Raw genomic sequence first — 22256 nt, 5'->3', positions numbered from 1 at the left:
GTAAGGATATGCGGCAACTGGAAGTTTCCTCTCATTCATTCCTGGTGCAATGGTATAGCCATTTTAGCAAACAGTCAACTACTGTCTCATAAATTCAAACGTATTCATTAGGAACTATAAATTCCATTCCTAGGTATATGTGTAAAAGAAATGAGAGCACATGTCCACAAAAAGGCTAATGTTCATAGCAACATTCAAAATGTTTCATTTGCTTTACATGAATAATGGTATTGAGCCTTCATTGCTTGTTTGCTATATGTATCCTTTTTTTTATTTTTATTTTTATTTTTTTATTTTTTTATTTTTTTTTGAGACGGAGTCTCGCTCTGTCGCCCAGGCTGGAGTGCAGTGGCGCGATCTGGGCTCACTGCAAGCTCCACTTCCCGGGTTCACGCCATTCTCCTGCCTCAGCCTCCTGAGTAGCTGGCACTACAGGCGCCCGCCACCGTGCCCAGCTAATTTTTTGTATTTTTAGTAGAGACGGGGTTTCACCGTGGTCTCGATCTCCTGACCTTGTGATCCTCCTGCCTCGGCCTCCCAAAGTGCTGGGATTACAGGCGTGAGCCACCGCGCCCAGCCTTGTATCCTTTTTTTTAAAAGTAAGTGTTGACTTTTTTTTTAAATCAATTTTTTTTTTTTAAATCAGTTATTTTTTTTAATTGTTTAAAGAATTCATTATATATTTTGGGTACCAGTCTGGTATGTGTTTTACAAACTCATACTTTCTCCCAGTTTTTGGCTTAATTTCATTTTTATAACACTGTTTTGATGAGCAGAAGTTAATTTTGGTAACATCCACTTTGCCCATTTTTTTTTTATTTTATGGTTTTTACTGTTTATATCCTGTTAGGTAATGTTTTGCCTAACTCAAAGTAACAAGGATTTTCCCCGAGGTTTTCCTCTGGAAGTTTTATAGTTTTAGGTTGTACATTTATGTCTGTGATTTGGTTTGAGTTAAATTTTGTATATGGTGTGATGTGTGAGTTGATTTAATTTTTTGTGGGTTTTTTTTTTTTTTTTTTTGGCTTGTGGATATCCGGTTACTCAAGCACTGGTTAGTGAAAAGTTTTCCCTTCCCTATTAAATTACTTGACATCTTTGTCAAAAGTCAGTTGACCATGTTTGTGTGTATCTGCTTCTGGAATTTCTATCCTTTTCCATTGATCTATGTGCTTTTACCTAGTGGCTTTTACCACTGCCACACTATCTTGATTACCATAGCTTTATATTAAGTCTCGAAATCAGGTAATATGAGTCCTGTAATTTTGTTTTGTTTCCAAATTGTTTTGACTATTCTTCATTTCTTTTTCATGTAAATTTTAGAGTCATCTTGTTGATTTCCAGAAACTAAAGTCTGCTCTAATCTTGACTGGGATTGCATTGAATCTATAGGTAAATATGGGAAGAACTGATTCCTCGAATATATTGCCTCCAAATCCATGAGCATAGAATATCTCTCTATTTACTTAAGTCGTCTTTGGTTTATCTCATCATTGTTATCAATGATTATCTCATTAGTGATTATCTCATCATTGTTTTGTAGTTTTCAGTATACAAATCTTGCACATAGTTTGTTAGAATTACCTCTCAGCATTTCATGTGTTTTGAGTGCTATTATAAATGGTACTATCTGTCTATCTATCTATCTTTCAGTCAATCTATCTATGTAACTTTTAGTTGTTTCATTGTTGATATGTAGAAACACAATTGATTTTTATATAATGAACTTTGTATACTGCAGTCTTGCTAAGTTCCCTTATTAACTTAGGGAGGTTTCTTTGGTACACTCTTCAGGGTTTTCCATGTAGACAATCATGCTGCCTGGAATAAAGACAGTTTTACTTCTTCCATTCCATTGTATGCCTTTTATTTATTTTCATACGTCATTGCACTGGCTAGGACTTCCAGTATATGTAAAAACAGAAAGCATTCAGTCTTTCTTCATTAAATATGATGTTAGCTATATCTGTTTTAAAGAGGCTGTTTATCAGGTTGAGTAAGTTTCATTTTATTCCTGGTTTAGTAGAGCTTTTATCATTAGTAGATGTTGAATTTTGCAAGTGATTTTTAAAATATCTATTGAGATTATATGGTTTTTAGTCTTTATTGATAATGGTAAATTATGCTAATTTTTTGAATATTGAATTAGCCTGGCATTTCCAGGATAAATGCACTTGATCATGATGTAATTCCCTTTTATATGTTGCCAGATTTGGTTTCCTTATATTTTGTTAAAAGTTTTGCATTTATGTTCACAAAAAATAGGAAATTTCTAGTCTTCTTTTCTCTTAATCTCTTTGTCTGGTTTTGATATCAAGATATTGTATCTTATAAAAGGCTTTGGGAGGAGTTTCCTTCAATCTGGATTGAGCTAGTTAGTATAAACAAGAATATATAGTGTGCTGTCTTTCGTGTAAGGAAAAAGGGAAAATAACACATACGCATATATGCTTGACTTTACAAAAAGAAGGGGTAGTGAGAAGTAATGGGGCCAGAGGTTTATGGGAGGGAATGACACTTCAGAGTAAACCTTTTTTTAAAAAATATAGTTTTGGCTTTTCATAGTGTGTTTTTTTCAGTATTCAAAATAAGGATGGAAATGGCAAATCTTAATCCACTGAAACAAATGAATCTGAATGTATTTTAAATTAGTACTGTACCCTCATTGAGGGAACAAAGAGTAAATCTAAGTATTTTGTTATTAATAACATGGTATTGACTATATACCCTCAGCTTGGGTAGAGGTGAAAGAGAAGGGTTGCAGGCAACTCTTGAACTCGTTCTATTAGGTTTACTTTTCATAGTGATATAGACATAGCACTTCTACTTTTTAGGTGTATTGGGGATTGAGTAAATGTTTTGAGGTTGTTGGGGTGAGGGTTCTCCCTGAGGAAGGAGGGATACACAAATATGGGATGGGAGAAGGCAAAATAAATTCTGTGCAGATGGATTGGAATTGAAGTTATCAGTGTGAATTCATTATGTTTTAAGCCGATATATGTGTATATGTAATTGCATTTCCTAGCTCTGTCCAGCAAAAAGGCTAAGAGTCAAACAGCATACCTAACTCCCAAATCTTGGAATTAAAATTATGTAATACCATTCTTAACTCAAAGGAACCAGAGCTCCTCACAGAAGTAGATGATTCTAGGATAGGGTAGGGCACATACCAGGTGAGCCTGGATTATTTTTTTAATGCTAGGAAATAGAAATTTTTTTAAAAAAAAATAAGAACATGTCACAAGAAACCTGTTGGCATTCCTACTAGCCAAATTTGAGATAATTTAATAATCAAGTAAATATAATAATAAATTATGAACCATTAGAAATAGTAATAAATCCATAATGATAATAAAAATAAGTGAATGAATAGAGGACAGAGGAAGACTCTTTGTTACAGTAGGTCTCTGAACTTTAGAGTTGGAGAAATCATTATTTTGTAGCCAGCATAGTAGATATTAGGTAGGGCAAGAGTCATAACAAAATCAGGGAGAAATTTCGATGAAAAGCAGGATATTTTGAATGTCTTAGAGCATCACCCCACAGACTGTGTACTAATTGCAAGGGATAATATAGTGATTACGCATTGGTGCGATCCAACAACAATATGGGGCAGATGGTCACCATGTGACTCCAGATAGGACACCCTGAGGGGACACATCATCTCCTCTGTAGTATTCTGGCCAAGACTGCATAACCTGAATTTAATCATGAGGAAACATTTGACAAGTGCAAAATAAGGAATGTTCTACTTTAAAAAGCATGGAGGGAACTGTGGTCCTTAATAAAGTCAGTGTCATAAAGCGAAAGAAAGGCTATGGAAGTGTTCCAAATTAAAGGAGACTTAGAAGAGAGAACCACTAACTACAGTATCTGACCCTAGACTGGATCTTATACTGAATGGGGGAAAATATACCATGCAGGATATTATTGGATCAATTGAAAAATTAGAATATTGGAATATAGACCATAGAATAGATAAAAATATTATAACAATATTATAATTACTGAAGCTGATCTCTGTGCTTTCCTTATAAGAGAGAGTATGGCTAAAGAAATCCACATTGGAAGCAGAGGAGCAAAGGGCTTGAATGTATATGGTTTATTCTCATTTGCTCCAGGAAAAAAAGTGTATGTGTGTGTGTGTGTGTGTGTGTGTGAATGCAAGAAAGTGTAAGAGAGCTCAGGAGCACAAATGGAAAAGTAAAGAGGTGACATTAGTAATGGCTGAATCTGAGTATGAGTGATTTTTGTATTCTTAGTAAGTTTTCTGTAAGTTTGAAATTATTTTCAAACAAAATATTGAAAACATTTAAAAATATCTGCCCTTTTTTTTAGACTTTCCTCATTTATAAAGAGCTTGATTCTTTCTCTGGAACCAGTTTGGAATGAACATTTTTGAAATATTTTACTGTGTGTTGGTGTTATGGCCCTGAAAGCCAACCATTGTTAAATATGACAGTAGTTAATGGGAAAGAAAGGAGTCATTCTGTGGACGGCCAGAGTCTAAAACCTAATTATAGGGGGAACTATTTGTTAATTTATCAAATTTATGGAAGTATCAGCTACAATGTCTAATAAAGTGTTTGGAGGTTGTCATCATTATCAATTATCTTTTCAAGAAATTTTAGAATGGTTCTTTTATATCAAAAATCTAGTTGTGGTCCCCTGATTTAGATTATCTTGTTTTATAAACTAGGAAAGAGTCCCATTTTTAGCCCTAAGAGCGTAACTGTTTGTTTATTTTAAAAAATGTTAATTGGATGCCTGCTATGTACCAGATTCTTTTCTAGGCATTGGAACTGTAACATCAAACTAAACAAAACCATTGCCCGCATAGATTTTACATTTTCATGGAAGGACATAGACAAATAGGAACAGAAGGGAAATACACCTGTCAGATTATCACAGTGCTTATATCCAAATAACATTTATTTTACTTAATAATGGCCCCAAAGCGTAAGAGTACTATGCCTCATTTATAAATTAAATTTTATCACAGGTATATATGTATGGGGAAAAATGTAGTAGATATAGGATTCAACACTATTTGAGATTTCAAGCACGTGTTGGGGGTCTTGGAACATATCCAACCCCCAACCCACACAGATAAGGAAGGATCTACTGTAATCATCTCTTGGAAAAGCATATAGGGAGAGAATAGCAAGTATAAAGGCCCCAAGGCAAGGATGTGCCTGCCCTGTAAAAAGAATGGCAAGGAAGTTAGTAGGAAATGAAGTCAGAGGTAATGGGGGCCAAATTTTATAGGTTCTTTTATGTCATTTAAAAAAAAATGACTTACTCTGAGTGAGATGGTAAACCATTGGGAGATTTTGGGAGCAGATGTTATGCGATTTATTATTTATGTTAGGTTGTCTGGATCACTCTGTCTACTTTGATGAGAAAGGACTTGAAAATAGGACAAGGGTAGAAGTTGGGAGGCCAGTTACTAACCTATGGCAAAAATCCAAGCGAGAGACAGTACAGACTTTGACCAAAATACTAACTATGCAAGTGGCGAGAAGTGGTCAGATTCTCAGTATTTTTGTAGATAAAGTCAATAATACTTGCCAGTGGGTTAGAGAAGAAGGATAAGAAGTTGAACTTTAGAGGTCAAGCAGAGGAGGAACTAGCAAAGAAGGCTGATAAGGAGAGGTCAGTGAGATAGGATGAAACCAGTAGAGTTGGTTCTGGAAGCCAAGAAAAGAAAGTGTATCAGTATGTGATATGTCATGCCAAATGCTGCAGATAAGTCAAGAAAGATGAGGACTAACAGGACTTTGGATTTAACAATATTCAGGTAATTGATGACCTTAAGTTTCAGTGATGTGTTGTGTAGTAAAAGTCTAATTGGAGTGGGTTAAATTTGAATGGAAGTATACTTGTAGACAGGGAGTATATGTTTGTGATGTTTTGCTAAAAAAGGAATCAAAGATATTGGCCATCACCTAGAGGCGTATAAGGAGTTGAGAGGTTTTGTTGTTTGTTTTCTAATGATTGGAAATGTATTTGCCAATGATTTTGCTTTATTGGAAGGAGGAAATTGATGGCATAGGAGAAAGAAGTGGGATTTCCTAGAGCAGTGACATTGGCATTCTAGGCATGTAACATCAAGTAGCAAAGTGGAGGAGTTAGATTTTGATGTGAATCCTGAAATTCAGTAAAAGGGTACAGATTCAGGTGGGGAGGTAAATGTCATGAGAGATTCTGGAAGTTCTCTTCTGATTGCCTGTGGCTTTTGAATTTTTTTTTCTTGTATGATGCTTTTCATCAGATTATCTGGCAGGAGTCCTGGGAGGCCTTAGGAGGACTATAAAACTGCTTGTTAAAAAATTTTTTTCAGAACATTTTTTTTTTGTTATTATTTAGTTTAGCTGGCTATTTTGTATAAAGTTTGGAAAGAGACCCCACAAAATCTTTCTGGGCTATTTGGAAAAAAAATTTCTCATTGATCTTCAAGCCAAATATATATATTTTTTAAAGAGACAGGGTCTCGCTATGCCACCCAGGCTGAAGGGCAGTGGCATGTTTAAAGCTCACTGTGGCCTCCATCTCCTGGACTCAAGTGGTCCTCCTGCCTCAGCCTCCTAAGTACCTAGAACTATAGGTGTGTGCCACCATGCCTAGCTAATTTTTTAATTTTTTGTAGAGATGGGGTCTCACTATGTTACCCAGGGTGGTATCAAACTGCTGTTCTCAAGTAATAGTCCTGCCTTGGCCTCCCAAAGACCTGGAATTACAGGCATGAGCCACCACTCCCAGCCCAAAGAGTTATCATTGATTCAGAAGGTCTTGGAACTTACCGAGCATAATTTCCATTTTAAATATTAATATAAGAAAACCAACTCAGAAGACATAGATAGGCCAGGGAGATATAGCTGATCATCTAGCTAAGTCTGGAATTCAGGTTTCTGTGGCATTTCAATTTACATAGTTTAAGTTTGAAATTTAGTTTTTATACATATGTACATATACATTTAAACTTAACCCTCTGACAATGTAACTGACTTACTCTAAATTGGAGGCAAGCAAAGCCTGAAGTAAAAATATGTAAAATGTCAGGGTCAAAATGGTAACTTTAAATTGTGGTCTAAATTGTGACCTATGTAAAAGTTGATTCCTGAGAATTATATTATATTGCATATTGCAGTTAGAATGTACTGAAATCATTTTGTAGCATTTGCTCTTGGCTGAGTTTATATTAAAATTAAAGATTGTAAATCTAGATTGATTTTATAATATTTTAGATTTCTGATACTTTAAGATGTCTGTAGATTACATTTGTATTAAAAAATGGGTTGAGAAAATCATTGGTACTCTAACTTGCTGTTGCCAGGTTTCTGGCCACCTGCTATTTTTGCTTCTGCTCCCTTATCTCAACAATTGCCTGTATTTGGTCAAGACTGGTAAAACCAAGTAATGAGCATCCAAATACATATAAAATACACATGAAACAATATGAAAATGCAAATAACTCAGGAGGAAAATGGGTAAAATATATGAATAGACATTCCATACAATAGAAAATATGAGGTAGCCAAGAAACATGAAGAAATACTCAGCATCATTAACTGGCAAGGAAGTGCAAACTAAGACCACAATTAGATGCCATTTTATACCCCAGCATTAAAAAGTTGGCATTACTACATGTTGGAGAGGCTGTAGATGTGGTAGTTCCGCTACTACCTGTTGGTAGTGAAGTTATAAATTGCCAGACACACTTTAGGGAAAGTAAAAATTGGCATCATGATGAAAAGTTAAATTTAAGGTTACTCCCTAACTCTTAGGCATGTACTTAAGAGAAACTCGGACACATGTGGAACATGACACGTGTTAGAACTTTTATAACATAAATGTTCATAATAGCAAAACAAAACAAAACTTGGAGGGGAAAATAAGCTATTGACAAGAGAACGGATAATTAAATTGTGGTATGTTTGTACAATGAGTATTATTCTTCAGTGAAAATGAATGAACTACAACTATATGCAACAACATGGGTGAGTTTTGGAAACATAATATTGAATTAAAAAATCAAATCCTATAAGACAGGAGGATAGATTTTGATACCATTTTTATAGAATTCAGACCCAAGCAAATGTATTGTTCAGGAAGATGTACCTCTGTGATATACTGTTTAAAAAGCAAAGTAATGATAAACAGAAAATACAGGATTGCAGTTACAGGGAGTGGCAGGGATAAGAGAGGCAGGGCATGGAATGGAGGAGGAGCAAATTAGTAGAACAATACCAATAACTTACCCTTAGGTTCTTGAGTTGGATGACAGTTATCTGGATGTTCATTCTGTTATTTTGCATTGAATTTTAAATGTTCCAAATAATTGTTGTATGTAGTAATTAATATATTAAAAGATAAGCCATAATCTGAAGTCATAATTTAGGAGACATGTCATTACTTCTGCCCACTCTCTACTGCCACCTGAATTCCTAATGGCACTCAGTATTTCACCAGAATTATCTTGTTTTAAAGCTTTCTGTCTCTTTAAGCCTTTATGTATCTGCCATCTGGCAAGTGACTCAGTAAAAACTTATTGGATGAATAACCAGATCAATGATTTGAGGAAATAATTCAGGATATTTCTTAGAAACTACCCAAGAGGTAGACTTTTAAAGAGTACTTTTCCTTAATCTGATTTAAAAAATGGGCAAAAGATCAGAATAGACATTTCTCAAAAGAAGACATACATATGGCAAACAAACATGCGTGAAAAAGTGCTCAGTGTCATTGATCATCAAAAAAATTCTAATCAAAACCATAATGAGATACCATCTCATCCTGTTAAAATGGCTTTTATGCAAAAGACAGGCAATAACAAATGCTGACAAGGATGTGGAGAAAAGGTGAAACCCTTGTACACTGTTGATGGGAATGCAAATCAGACATTATAGAGAACAGTATGCAGGTTCCTAAAAACCTAAAAATAGAATTGCCATGTAATCCAGCAATCCCACTACCAGGTTTATACTGGAAAGAAAGGAAATCAGTATATCAAAGATATATCTACACTTCCATATTTATAAGCACTGTTACCAATAGCCAAGATTCGGATGCAAACTAAGTATACATCAACAGACAAATGGATAAAGAAAATGTGGTTCATACACATTGGAATACTATTCAGCCATAAAAAAGAATGAGATCCTGTCATTTGCAATAACATAGGTGAAACTGGAGGACATTACGTTAAGCAAAATAAGCCAGGTGCAGAAAGACAAACTTTGCATGTCCTCACTCATTTCTGGGAGCGAAAAATTAAAACAATTGAACTCATAAATAGAGAACAGAATGATGGTTACCAGAAGCTGGGCAGGGTAGTGGGTGGGACAAGGGTGGGGATGGTTAATGGGTACAAAAATATAGTTAGAAAGAATGTAGAAGATCTAGTATTTGGTAGCACAACAGGGTGACTGTAGTTAACAATAATTTATTGTACATTAAAAGTGACTAAGTATAATTGAAATGTTCATAACACAAAAAAATAAATGCTTGAGATAATGGACACCCCATTTACCCTGATGTGATTATTACACATTATATGCCTGTATCAAAACATCTCATGTACTCTATAAATCTATATATTTAAAAACGAAAAAGAAGGATTTTTCTTCTACTTCTAGCTGGGTTTCTGTAATATAAGAACCAGCCAGGTAATGAGATAGACCAGCAAAACTGGGTTATTATTGGTTAGGTTTTTGAATAATTACCTGTCTGTTGAAGGCAATATTACTGGTTTTGTTTGAACTATAATAATATGATTAAAGAGTTTAACAAATAAAGTTATATAACAAAAACACATAGCTCATCTAAAAAGGTGAATGTCATTAAAGATGATGCTATTCTTTGGTATAACATTTTAGAGTTAGAAGGCCCCTAGGGATTAGTCTAGGCTCCTCATTTTTGAATTAAAGAGCTTTAGGACCAAAAATGTGTTTGACTACAATATAGACTTGTTGAGAGCAGAGTTACTAGAGGCCTAGAAACTAGATCTCATGATTCATATGCTAATGTTTTAATACTGAAATATTGACTGGTAAATGAAAGGAAACATTTATATATCCTGTATAAGACAACCCGAATAATTTGAGACTAGAGTGTGACCTTTGAATGAGGCAGCAATTTTTAAAATTTTAATTTAGAACAAATCAATTCAGCTCTATACCACGTTTATCTTGAGATGCATGACAAATACACCTAGAGAAATAGCAAGAATTTTTTTCTCCAAGAAAAATGGCAGTGTGGTCTGTGATATATAAATGAGTCCTGGACCAGAAGTGGTAAGGGTTGAGTTCTGAATCTGGCTCTAACACTAAGTAGCTGTGTTGTCATTGATTCTTCCCATAACTTCTCCAGGTCAAAGTTTCCTTATCAGTGAAATGAAGAAGCGGAATCAGATGGTCTATAGAGAGCAGCTTTAAATAACTTTATATTTTTCATGGATTTTTAATAGCAAATTTAATCTATTTTAAATGAAGTGCTATATGTTCCATTATTAAACAAGCAAGACAGCAAGTAAGGAGGTAAAGAGAATCAGTAGAAAATGAATGACTCATGATGCATATTCTGAACATAAACTGAGTTTTCTTTTCCTTTCCTTCATCAGGTATAATACTTCTCCACGTCTGCTTCAGGAAGAAAGTGCCTGCCATTCTTATCATTTCTGAGCAGGTTCATGCCAGCCCAGAACAGAGAATCAGGTCAGTTTTAGGATTGTTTTATTTGTTGAAAAAGGAGCTAGGAACAGAATTGTGATTGTCTTTGCTGCGTTATTGTGCAGCAGCAAGACCAGTGACTTGTGATTCAGGAGTTGGGTTTCAACCGTCCTTTACCACTGATGACTGGTAAGCTTGGGCAAGCCTTCTTTGCTTGTTGGCTCTTAGTTTTCTGCACCAAAACAGGGCTACATTATAATAAGTTATCTTCAGTTTCAATTTTGGCTTTAAATCAATATTACTTTTCTTGTAGATACCTACAGATGATAAAAGTCATATTTTTAAAACATCATTTCCTCTTGTTTTTTTCCTGGAAAAATCTAGTTGTTTTTAAAGCACATGCTTTGGAACTCTTTAATCCATTATATTGTAGTTTCTTTGAGTGACTAGTTTAAGGAATACACTACCTTGTGAGGCCCTTGAGAGCACTGTGGCTATCTGAGTTTTAATGTTTCACTTTGTTGTTATTAAAACGTTTCTTTTTTACATGAGGTTATTAGTTTTTCAATAATGTTCTTCAGCTTTAGATAGCGTACCTTTTTGATCATGTTGGTTCTCTGTTGATTGCAAGTAATCAAATTATTGTAACCAAAAATGGGAAAACTTTTGGGAGTGTCCCAGGAGATGCCACAGGATCCAAGAACAGAAATGCAGCTGGACTGCACAATAAGAACCCAGTACCAAAGACAGTAAGATTTCCTGCAGGCTCTCAGCAGAGTGTCTCTTCTCTGCATGTCAATCTCATTCTTCTCTCTCTCTTTGGGAACTAGCTATCATCACATTTCTATTCTTTGTGAGGTGAAGCCTGCTTACCACTGCCTCCCAAGCATAATACCTTATAATCCAGATCCCAAAGAAAGGCTAACTAAGCACTCGATACTAATTTGCCGGAACAGAATTTGATTCCTCAGTCAGATATCTTTAGACAAATTGTAGCTTAGGACATGGTAATTTAAAAGCTTTGCAGTGGCTTTCTTTGTTTTAAAGCCTGTTCTCTGAAAAAGATCTCACTTATTCCTACTAAAATGTGGATAACTAGTAATAAGATGTAGTAGTACTTCCTCCACATGTGTGGTAGTCTCCCCTTATCAGAGAGGGATATGTTCCAAGACACCCAGTGGAAGCCTGAAACCACAGATAGTAGGGAACCCTATGTATACTATATTTTTTCTATACATACTTACCTGTAACCAAGTATAATTTATACATTAGGCACAGTAAGAGATTAACAATAACTACTAATAAAATATAACAATTATAATAACAAGTATTACAATGAAAGTTATGTGACTATGGTTTCTATCAAAATATCTTATTGTGTATAATGTTTTTGGATTGTGGGTAATTGGAACCATGGAGGGTGAAATCATGGATAAAGGGGGAATATTGTAATACTTTAAAGATTTATCCATGTTATTGCATTCATCTATGTTACCCGGCATTAAAAAGGATAAAACTTCTGATACTTTTAATGCTGGGTAGTATTTCATTGTTTGGATAGTCCACAGTTTGTGTATCCATTCACCAGTTGATGGACATTTATTTGACTTTTATGAATAAAATGGTACAGTGCAATAAGATATTTTGAGAAAAGAAAGCTTTTTCATTTGACTTTTTGAGAAAAAAAGATTTGAATATAGGAGACATACTATTAGGTACCCAGCTCAGCTGCCAATTATGATTTTGGGTGAATTACTTTTTCTCTGTGCACCTGAATTTATTCAGATCCTGGCATTGCCACATACTAGCTTTGTGATCTTTACTTCTGGACATCAATTTCTATATCTTAAAAAAGGAGCAGATGATAGTGGTAGCTCATGGTATTGTTATGAAGAATTAACATATGTATTCAAACAGTTCCTGGCACATCGTTATCATTATCATCATCAATTTTTGAAATGAGTAGATTAGATTATATGACTGCAGAGGTCCCAGCTCAAATATCTGTGGTCCTAAGATTTTCTGGTATGGACTAATATTTTTTTCTTAATAAAGACCTTGGGGCATCTCCTTGAGTCCTAAATGGAGGCTAACTTTGGTATTGTTGATAGAAGTTATTTTGAATTAAGTATATGTGTGCTATCTATTACCACATACGTTAGTTTGTTAGGGCTGCTATAACAAAGTACCAAAAACTGGGTGGCTTAAATGACAGGAATTTATGGTCTCACTGTCTGTATGATAGAAGTCTGAAGTCAGTGTTGCAGGGTTGGCTCCTTCTGAGGCCTCTGAGGGAAGGATTTGTTCCAGTCCTGTTTTCTTGGCTTTTAGGTGGCTGTCTTTTCCCTGTGTCTCTGTGCATGGCCTTCCTTCTGTGCATGTCTCTTGTGTCCAGATTTTTTTTTTTTTATTTTTGAGTGAAGTTTCTGTCTTGTTGCCCAGGCTGGAGTGCAGTGATGCGACTTTGACTCACTGTAACCTCCGCCTCCTGGGTTCAAGAGATTCTCGTGCCTCAGCCTCCCGAGTAGCTGGGATTACAGGTGTGCGTCACCATGTCCAGCTGAGTTTTTTGTATTTTCAGTAGAGACAGGGTTTTGCCATGTTGGCCAGGCTGGTCTCCAATTCCTGACCTCAGGTGATCCACCCGCCTCAGCCTCCGAAGTTCTGGGATTACAGTTCTGCATGGCTGGGGAGGCCTCAGGAAACTTACAATCATGACGGAAGGCACATCTTCACTGAGCAGCAGGAGAATGAATGCCAGCAGAGGAAATGCCAGACACTTACTATCAGATCCCATGAGAGTCACTCATTATCACAATACCAGCATGGGGGAATCCTCCCCCATGAGCCGATTACCTCCACCTGGCCCCGCCCTTGACACATGGGGATTATGGAGGTTACAGTTCAAGGTGAAATTTGGGTGGGGACACAAAGCCAAACCATTTCACTGGGTATCCCTTAATCCAGTCATGTTGACACCCCAAATCAACCATCATCATACTTGGAAACTAATTTTATGGGTTCATTTTGTAATTCTTGTTATGGAAGGTAGTATAGTTGTGTTTCTGGAAGTGAAATTTGACCTAGTTGGCATTATCTGTAGGAGTTATTCTATAAGGGGTGTGTGTGTGTGTAACATGTAGAATAACATTTCTTTAGTAAATTTAGTCAAAGAAAATCTCAAGTTCATGGAGAAAAGATTATTTTTACAAACTTCATTAGGGTAGATGGAGCTTATACTTCTTAACCATATGATGACATGATTTTTACATGATTTTACAAGTGGTTATTTTTATAAGTAATTGTTTAATTATAATTATTTGTGAATTACTATAAATAGAATACATTTAATAGTAAACAAACACCTCATTGTTAGAAACGATGAGACATTTTTAAGTCTCACTAGATTTGGACGTTTAAGTCATACTATACAGAAATTGAGTAAATATAATTTAATAGGATTTCTATGTGGTTTTCTTTTTCACTTGTTAGCATGGTTAGCAGAAGTCATATATAGATTTAAGACTTTCTTTTGGTCCACCTATAGTGGACTGGGGAAAGCATTCTTATTTTTGAACAAGTGATAATTTTTTTTCTTAGAAAAAACTGTTGAATTGATGGCAAAGGGGAAGGTCTGTTGAAATGATTATGGCAAAGGGGAAGGTTTAAGCTTAAGCTCTTAGGATGCTGTTACCAGGATACTGAGCTGAGAGTTTTGTTTTGTAATATACCTTCTTTTTATTATGAAAACTTCTAGAACTGGATAGATTTACGACTAGACTTTAGGCTTTAGATTCTTTGAAGAAAATAATGTTGCAAATTTTATGGTTTAGAAAAACATCACCCAGAAATGAAAGTCTGTGTCAAATGTATTAGAAAGAAAACATGTGTTGAGAGAGTTTAAAAAGCTGAAAGGGAACTCAGGAAAATGTAAATGAGTAAAGATACTTAATGTGAAGTTTAAATTACAAAGTACAAAAAGTTCTTATAATCAGAAAAAAGTAAGTAGCAAAATAAAATTGTATTACTAAATAGAATTTTAGGATTTTAAAATCTAATTCAATTTTCTTTCCTTTGAACAAGTGATACTTATAATTTAAGACTTAGAAATACTAATCTTTTTAATCACCACTTTATCTTCTGTTGTGAAACTTTTTTCCTTTTTCTGTAGACTTTTGATTTATTAAATAGAGCCTGATGTTTATATGGCCACATCACATTGATTTTCAACCTTAGTATCCCTTACTTAGCACTTGTTTTGGGGACAAATTATACATTGATCTTTATCAACAGTATGATTTAAAAAAAGGTGTATTAATACAGCAGATATGAAAGTGAAAAAATTGCGGTGTAATATGTGTTTTGTTTGGTTAAGGTCTCAAACTTAATCATGTTTTCTAGTTTAAATCATATTATTGCTAGTTTAAATCATATTATTGCTTACAGCTTTTTTATTTTTTAATTTTTTTAGATGGAGTGTCACACTGTCACCCAGGCTGAAGTGCAGTGGTGCGATCTTGGCTCACTGCAACCTCTGCCTCCTGGGTTCAAGCAATTCTCCTGCCTCAGCCTCCTGAGTAGCTGGGATTACAGGCACCTACCACCTTGCCAGTGAATTTTTTTGTATTTTTAGTAGAGACAAGATTTCACCATGTTGGCCAGGATGGTCTTGAACTCCTGACCTCATGATCCTCCCACCTCGGCCTCCCAAAGTGCTGGGATTACGGGCGTGAGCCACCACACCTGGCCTGCTTACAGCTCTTTACCCCAGGACAGATTTTCTGGTATCTTCTTATTTCCTCATCTGTAACATGGGTTTATTAGTAATACTTAGAAGTATCAAAGGATTAAATGTGATAATGCTTATAAAGGACTTAATACTGTGCCTGGCACACAGTAAGTAGAAGCTAAATTTATATTAGCTGCTATTTGTTGTTAATAAGCATCATTTTTTTTTTTTTAACTTCATTTTTTCTTCAGAATTTTTGAGATTGAAATATAAACAAAATCATGTCCACAGCAAATGATCATATATATATCCCTTGGTATTTAGTTGATTGGTTACATATTTTATTAGCATATTGATTTTATTTTTTCACTTGATCTTAGCCAAAAGCCCAGAAGTGATGTTTATTTTTGAAAAATAGAATAGAGTTTGCATAAAAAGATACAAGTTTAAAGGCATCACTTAAATTATTGACTTACAAAGAAAGGAGAGAAAAAGGAAATAGAGGAAGTAAGTGTGTTCTCTTTGCTTAGGTCAGAGGTGATATTTTTGTAGTCAATAAGTTCTTAAAAAGTACAAGCACTAGGATGTCAAGTTTTCATTTTCTTTTTTAACATTAACCACTAGCCCCCTTTTTCTGTTTCTTATTTTGTTTTGTTTTCACATAGGGGAAAGAAGTGGGGAGAAGGGATGCCTTTTCTCTTCATTGCCTTATAAAGGTCGAGTAATTCCCTGTGGTCCTGTGAGTGTCCCTTGAGGGTGCCTCAGTTTTATGAATATCTCTACTAAAAGGCATCTTTACATGGATTAATCTGGTTGTGAGATGACTAAGGCCCCTTGGTTGCATCCTAAGAAAGCTAAACTCCTTCTCCTTTTAGAAAAAGGATCTATGCCTAAGTAAAGTGAAATATGGAATTTAAAATGTAAGTTATATAGAAGGAAAACGGAAAATTAAAAAAAATCTGAAATACAGACTCTGAAGCTGCTTATTATCGTCTTTGTGTGTATTGGGTGAGGCACCTAAAAAAGCCTAGCCGAGGATCGTATTTTGAAAATAAAGATTCAGTATTTTTTGATTGAATGAATAATTTTTTTGTGAATATGTCTATATTCCGGATTGAAATATGAGTTAAAGAATTACCAGATTTCAAAACATATAGGGAAGGAAGTACAGGTTCTTTTTAGTCTTTGCTTGCTTTTTTAAACTTAACAAAATAGTTAGTTTGAAACTACTTTGTAAGTTGTTAAGTTTTAACTACTTTGTGTTTTCTATAAAAATTAGGATATTTTGATTCTTGCCTCCTCCAAATAGCTGAAATTATTTATAATGGTCTCCTTCCTTCCCTTCTACCTCATCATTTCTTCTCTTCCACTTAATTTTTGACCTTTCAGCTTGGTTCTCTTATTTGATCATACTACATGTTTTGTAGGAAGCAAATCATGTATCATATGTTTATGATGCAAGAATTGTTTTTCTCCTTAACAACATCTCTAGCTGTTTCTTACCTATATAATTGCCTAGTCCAAAACAAGTTTCAAAAAGCCCTATAAGAATGTGTTTTTGTAGTCATCTCTGAACCAGTGATGGTTTAAAATTAAAACTTTTTGAGATTTTTTTTTTTTTTTTTTTTAAACCTTTGTCTTCTTCCAACATCAGTAGATAATCCTAATGCTTTGCTGTTTCTGAGTGATGAAAGGACATTTAGGAATAAGACTTCCTTCTGCAGTCAGGAGTTACTGAAACCTTTACAGAATTTTATCAAAAAACAGAGTATCCCTCATGAAAAAACACTTAATGGTTTGTTATTATGGAGGCCCCACTATAGAATTAGATAGTCTAGGCGATGAGGGTTTTTAAAAATATGAGTTTATCTTTATTGCTCCTGTTTCTTGGATCATACATTTTTATGTTTTTTATTTCTTGTACCTATTAGAGAGTCTCCCTGTTGAAGGAATTCAGTTTTATAATGTTATGGATATGTTTGAAATCCACCCCTGTTACCAGAATAATAGCTAATTATTATTAAAAATAATATTAATGGCAGCTCACATTGACTGTTTCCTAGGATTTTTTAAAAACACATCATGTCATTTATTTTTCTTATAATCCTATGAGATAGATTCTATTATTATTATTCTAATTTTATACTGTTGAACAGGAGAAGTAACTGACCCAACGTCACAGGATTAGCAATGGCAGAGCCTGAATTCAAACCTAGGAGTCTGGCTCCAGGGCCCATGCATTTGACTGCTCTCCTATCCTGCCTCTCTAATACATGAAGAAAGACATTGCTTATTTCTTTCTCTACCCTAAAAGGACATAAGGCATTTTTATTATATTTGAATTTATAGTTAAAGCTGATAGTCTGTGAATATTCATTAATATTAAACACAGGTTTCAAACATTTTATTCTATTGCTGATAAAAGTAAGAAAATGCACACTAATAAAGAAAGTTTGGACCAGAAATGATTTGTTCTATCTTTGCAAGTGACTCCAAAGAAGGTTACCATCCTACTTTGGGAAGAATGTGTTGATTAGTAATTGAATCCCAGGCTTTGCTATGTTCTAATCATATTTTTGGTATTTAGTATGCTAATTTAACTCATTTGTTTCTTTGGAAGTTTACATCTGTATCTACATAGATGTCCATATTTACCTTCCTGCCTCACCCCTGATGGCTGTTTTGAAGACAATTTTCCTGGTGACACATACTATAGAACTCAGTACAGGAAGTACAGCCAGGCTTCTGAGGACCTGAATATTTTTAGGTGCCTCCTCTCCTTTTTCTGTAGTTGCCTGTGTTTTTTGTTTTTGTTTTGTTTTGCTAAATGGTCTCTACTTTCTTATCAGTGTACAGTGGTCAATTGTGAGTGTTAAATTCAGCTAGCCTATAGTCCCCATAGATAAATAGCTCATAAAATTCTAAATTCTAACTTGCTAGGGAAGAGAACCCATTTATCTCACAACGTGGAGGATGTCTAACACTGTTCAGTCAGCTGTTGTTGGAAGAGTCTAGTTAGGTGTTCACAATAAAGTTCCTTTTCAGTGAGTAGGGAAAGGGCAGTTTCTCTAAGAAGGGGATATGTGCAAGAAGAAAATAAATACCTTTAGTCTTTAAATAATTTTAGTAATACCCAAAGAAAAAACGTTTTGATATACGTTTTTAATTTGAGTTAGCCCTTTGCTTTTTCTTGCCTGCATGGATGTTGGGATTTTGTGGAAGACTTATTTTCATAGCCTTTAGTTTATTCATCTGGAATGGGAATACATTTTAAGTCTAATTTAATAGTGTAAAATGGTGTGTGAACATAAATGAATGAGGTTTTCAGTGGTATCTTATGTTAGAACTGTATTTTGAAGAAGCATAGGTTTGTAAAAAACTTGTTTTCTCTGAAGTGTATTTCTGCAAAAATGTGTGGTGACCGTAGCCATCTTTCTAACTTTCTTTAGGTTCATTGTACTCCTCATTGTCTGCATGTTTTGCCTAAGGCCTGGGTCTCAGGGTGATTGGACCATTTAAGAATAAGACAAAAGTACTTACTACATAATAAATTGAAAATAACATCTGTGAGATTGTATAAGGTATATGCAAATAGATTTTTATAAAAATACAATTTGCTCCTTTACCATCTGTTGACCTTGGTAAGACATTCTAATGAAAACTATGAAAAACATGGTTTAAGAAAAGATTTGTGCAGTATACCCACACATTATCATCTTTGGTACCATGGGAAAATTATATGGTTTTATACTTAAAGTATTGGTGATATACATTTGTTTATGGAAGGAAAAAAAAAAGAGTAGAGTTGTAATTTTGTGTATTCTTCCTCAGAACCTGATTAGAGTGTTAACCCTTTTAAGATTTAGCAGTTAGCACTCTGTAGATTAAGAGGAAGTCGTTATTTCTGCTCTATCAATAATACTAGATATCTAGGTTGGGTGCAGTGGTTCACGTCTGTAATCCCAGCACTTTGGGAAGCCGAGGCGGGTGATCACTTGAGGTCAGGAGCTCAAGACCAGCCTGGCCAATATGGTGAAACCCCATCTCTACTTAAAAAAAAATACAAAAATTAGCTGGGCGAGATGGCGGACGCCTGTAATCCCACCTACTTGGGAGGCTAAGGCAGGAGAATTGCTTGAACCTGGGAGGCAGAGGTTGTAGTGAGCCTAGATTGTGCTGTACTCCAGCCTGGGTGACAGAGAGAGACTCCGTTTCAAAGAAGAATACTAGAAATCTGAAAACAAGTGTAGACTGCCCAATGGATTAATCTCCCCCTTACCTTTTTAAACCGAGTTTTGTATTTTGTAAAATTTAAGCATGCAGAAATGTTTAATGAATAATACAGTGAACATCCAAACACCTTCAACCTTGATTCAATAATTACCAACATTTTGCTACATATATTTTTGTGGAATATGTACATTTTAGAGAGGGGTGTGATACTGCTGGACCATTTGAAAGTAATTTCAGACCTTATGACATTTTACTCTTAAAAACTACATACTTTAATATGCATCTCATAGAAATAAGGACTTTGTTTACATGACCACTTATTAATTACCATATGTAAAAAAGAACAATAGTTCTGTGTTAAATTCAGTCCATATCTTAATTCTCCAGTTGTCCTCAAAACTTCCTTTATAGTTTTTTTCAAACAACAATCTAGTTAAGGTCTATATATTGCATTTGCTTATGTCTCTTTATTCTTTAAAAATTCTAGATTAGTTTCCCTTATCCTGCTTCTCTTTTCACTATTCATCTCTTTTTCTTTCTCTCTTCCTTTCTTTTTTGATAATACTGATTTTTTGAAGAGTCCAGACCAACTTTCTTGTAAAAATCCACATTGTCTATTTGTTTCTTCCTGGGTCTGCCTAGTGAAGTCAGAAAGTATTCCTGCCACAGGAGCAGGAAGCCACATGAGATATATTTTTAAAAACTTCCCAGGGCATTAGATAGTGACTACAAGTAGTTATTACTTGGTTGAAGTTAACAAATGGGAACAATTAAGAGAGGTTTCTTTGAGGCTAATAGAGTAGAAATTGGAAAATAATAGGAAAAGAAAGAGGTTAAAGGAAATGCATATGGCACTGAGGCATGATACTAGGTGAGTTACTTAATAAAGAGGGAAGAGACTTGGAAATCATAGTCCTCAGCACCTGGAGGGTTAGTTGTCCATTCTGTGCTAGCTAAGTAGCTGAATGAGTGAATGAAGAAACACCTTTAGATTTTCTCTTCTGAGCTTAACTACTACTGGAAAAGCAAAGGAGGTTGTGAGCATTAAACCTTTTGTAGGAATGCTATGAGGTTTTCCATGGAAGTGTACATGTAATAGTATATTGTACTGGTTCTTGCAAATTTTCAAGGGCAAATTTGAAGCCATCATCTTATACTTTGGCTATATCTTTATGCTTTATAATGGTTGTGTAGGTACTGTAGTTGGAAGGTACTGTAATAGGAAAAGTTTTAGAAGCACAGGATTTTAGTTTTAAATGCTGTTCCTACCACATACTAAGCTAAGCAGCCCTGTTCAGGTATACCTTTTCCTCTGACCGTTTCCTCCTTTGTGATGAAACAACATTGTGTAGGTGAAAGAGTAGAGGATTGGGTGTAAGGCAGACAGACCTGTTTCTAAGGCCTGGTTTTTCTGGTTTCTAGCATGTGACCTTGGGCTACTTAACTTTTCTTATTCTCAATGTTCTGTTTTGTAAAAATGGAATTGATAGTATCTACTTCATGTGATTGTTGTTAGGATTAAAGAGATTGTTCATGTAAACCCTGAATGTGGAGCCTGGCATATGGTAGGTATTTGGCATATGTTAGCTTTCTTCCCAGAGGGTTATTGTGAGGATCAAGTTAAATGGTCAGCTAAATGTGAAATGCCTTTGTAAAGAATAAAGTCCTACACAGAAAAATTAACCAATGCCTAGGAAATAGAATATGGATATAAAGTTGTGTACGAATTTCTATTCATTTTACATTGCAGAAACCTCTGCAATGATAGTATCCTAAGAAATATTGTAAATGCTAGAAAATAACTTTTCAGAAATCTGCTTTTTAATAAAATAGATCTAATTGTTAGGTATTAAAATATTGCAATTAATTTTTTTTTTTGGTGTAGAAAAAGATTCCTTTAATAGGGCTGTGCCCTAAAATCATTGTGCCTATGTGAATGTGTATATTTATAGCCCGAGTGCTTCCCCCATTAATGTAGCTTTTAGGAATTTATTTATAAAAATTTTTATATTAACAAAAAAATAAGCTGATCACAGTTTTTGCAGTTTGGCATTAGAAAATAATATCTAACTCACAATCATGACTCATTGCAGCCTTGACCTCCTGAGCTCTGTCGATTCTCCCACCTCAGCCTCCTGAGTAGCTGGGACTATGGGTGCACACTACCCCAACTGGCTAATTTTTGAATTTTTAGTAGAGATGGGGTTTCACCATGTTGGCCAGGCTGGTTTTGAACTCCTGACCTCAGGTGATCCTCCTGCCTTAGCCTCCCAAAGTGCTGGGATTACAGGCATGAGCCACCATACCTGGCCTGGAAGTTTTATTTTCATGCTTGGAGTATGGTGTATGGAACCCGCTACTAAGAATGTTTATTAGCATTAGAGATTGATAAGAACTTTATTAAGAATCTCTTCCCCTGTAGGAGAGGCAAAATTTCACCTCCATCCACTTAGGGTAATAGTTGGGCCCAAGAATTAAATTTCCATTAACAAGAGAAAAGCATACACATTTATTTAATAACAGCTTTATGTGGCATAGGAGCCTCATAAAGAAATGAAGACCCAAAGAAGCAGTGAAAGACAAACACTTATATACTGAGTTGGACAAAGAGCAGTAACTTGCAA

At 35.0% G+C, this 22256-nt stretch overlaps 1 protein-coding gene across 5 annotated transcripts in view; it reads left to right on the top strand.

Annotated features, from left to right (window-relative positions):
* WDFY3 (WD repeat and FYVE domain containing 3) overlaps positions 1-22256 on the top strand; it is a 308566-nt gene that overhangs the window by 24868 nt on the left and 261442 nt on the right. For 4 of the 5 annotated variants that reach the window (XM_007999124.3, XM_007999126.3, XM_007999120.3 and 1 more), the window contains exon 2: positions 10622-10715. The exons of the other annotated variant lie outside the window; for it this stretch is intronic. The gene's annotated coding sequence lies outside the window, so the exon portion shown is untranslated. The remainder of the gene's footprint in view (positions 1-10621; positions 10716-22256) is intronic. 5 annotated transcript variants of the gene reach the window in all.

The sequence above is a fragment of the Chlorocebus sabaeus genome, chromosome 7 (genome assembly GCF_047675955.1).
Source record: "Chlorocebus sabaeus isolate Y175 chromosome 7, mChlSab1.0.hap1, whole genome shotgun sequence".
In the NCBI taxonomy this organism is placed as follows: Eukaryota; Metazoa; Chordata; class Mammalia; order Primates; family Cercopithecidae; genus Chlorocebus; species Chlorocebus sabaeus.
This window is presented reverse-complemented; position numbering and strand designations above follow the sequence as displayed.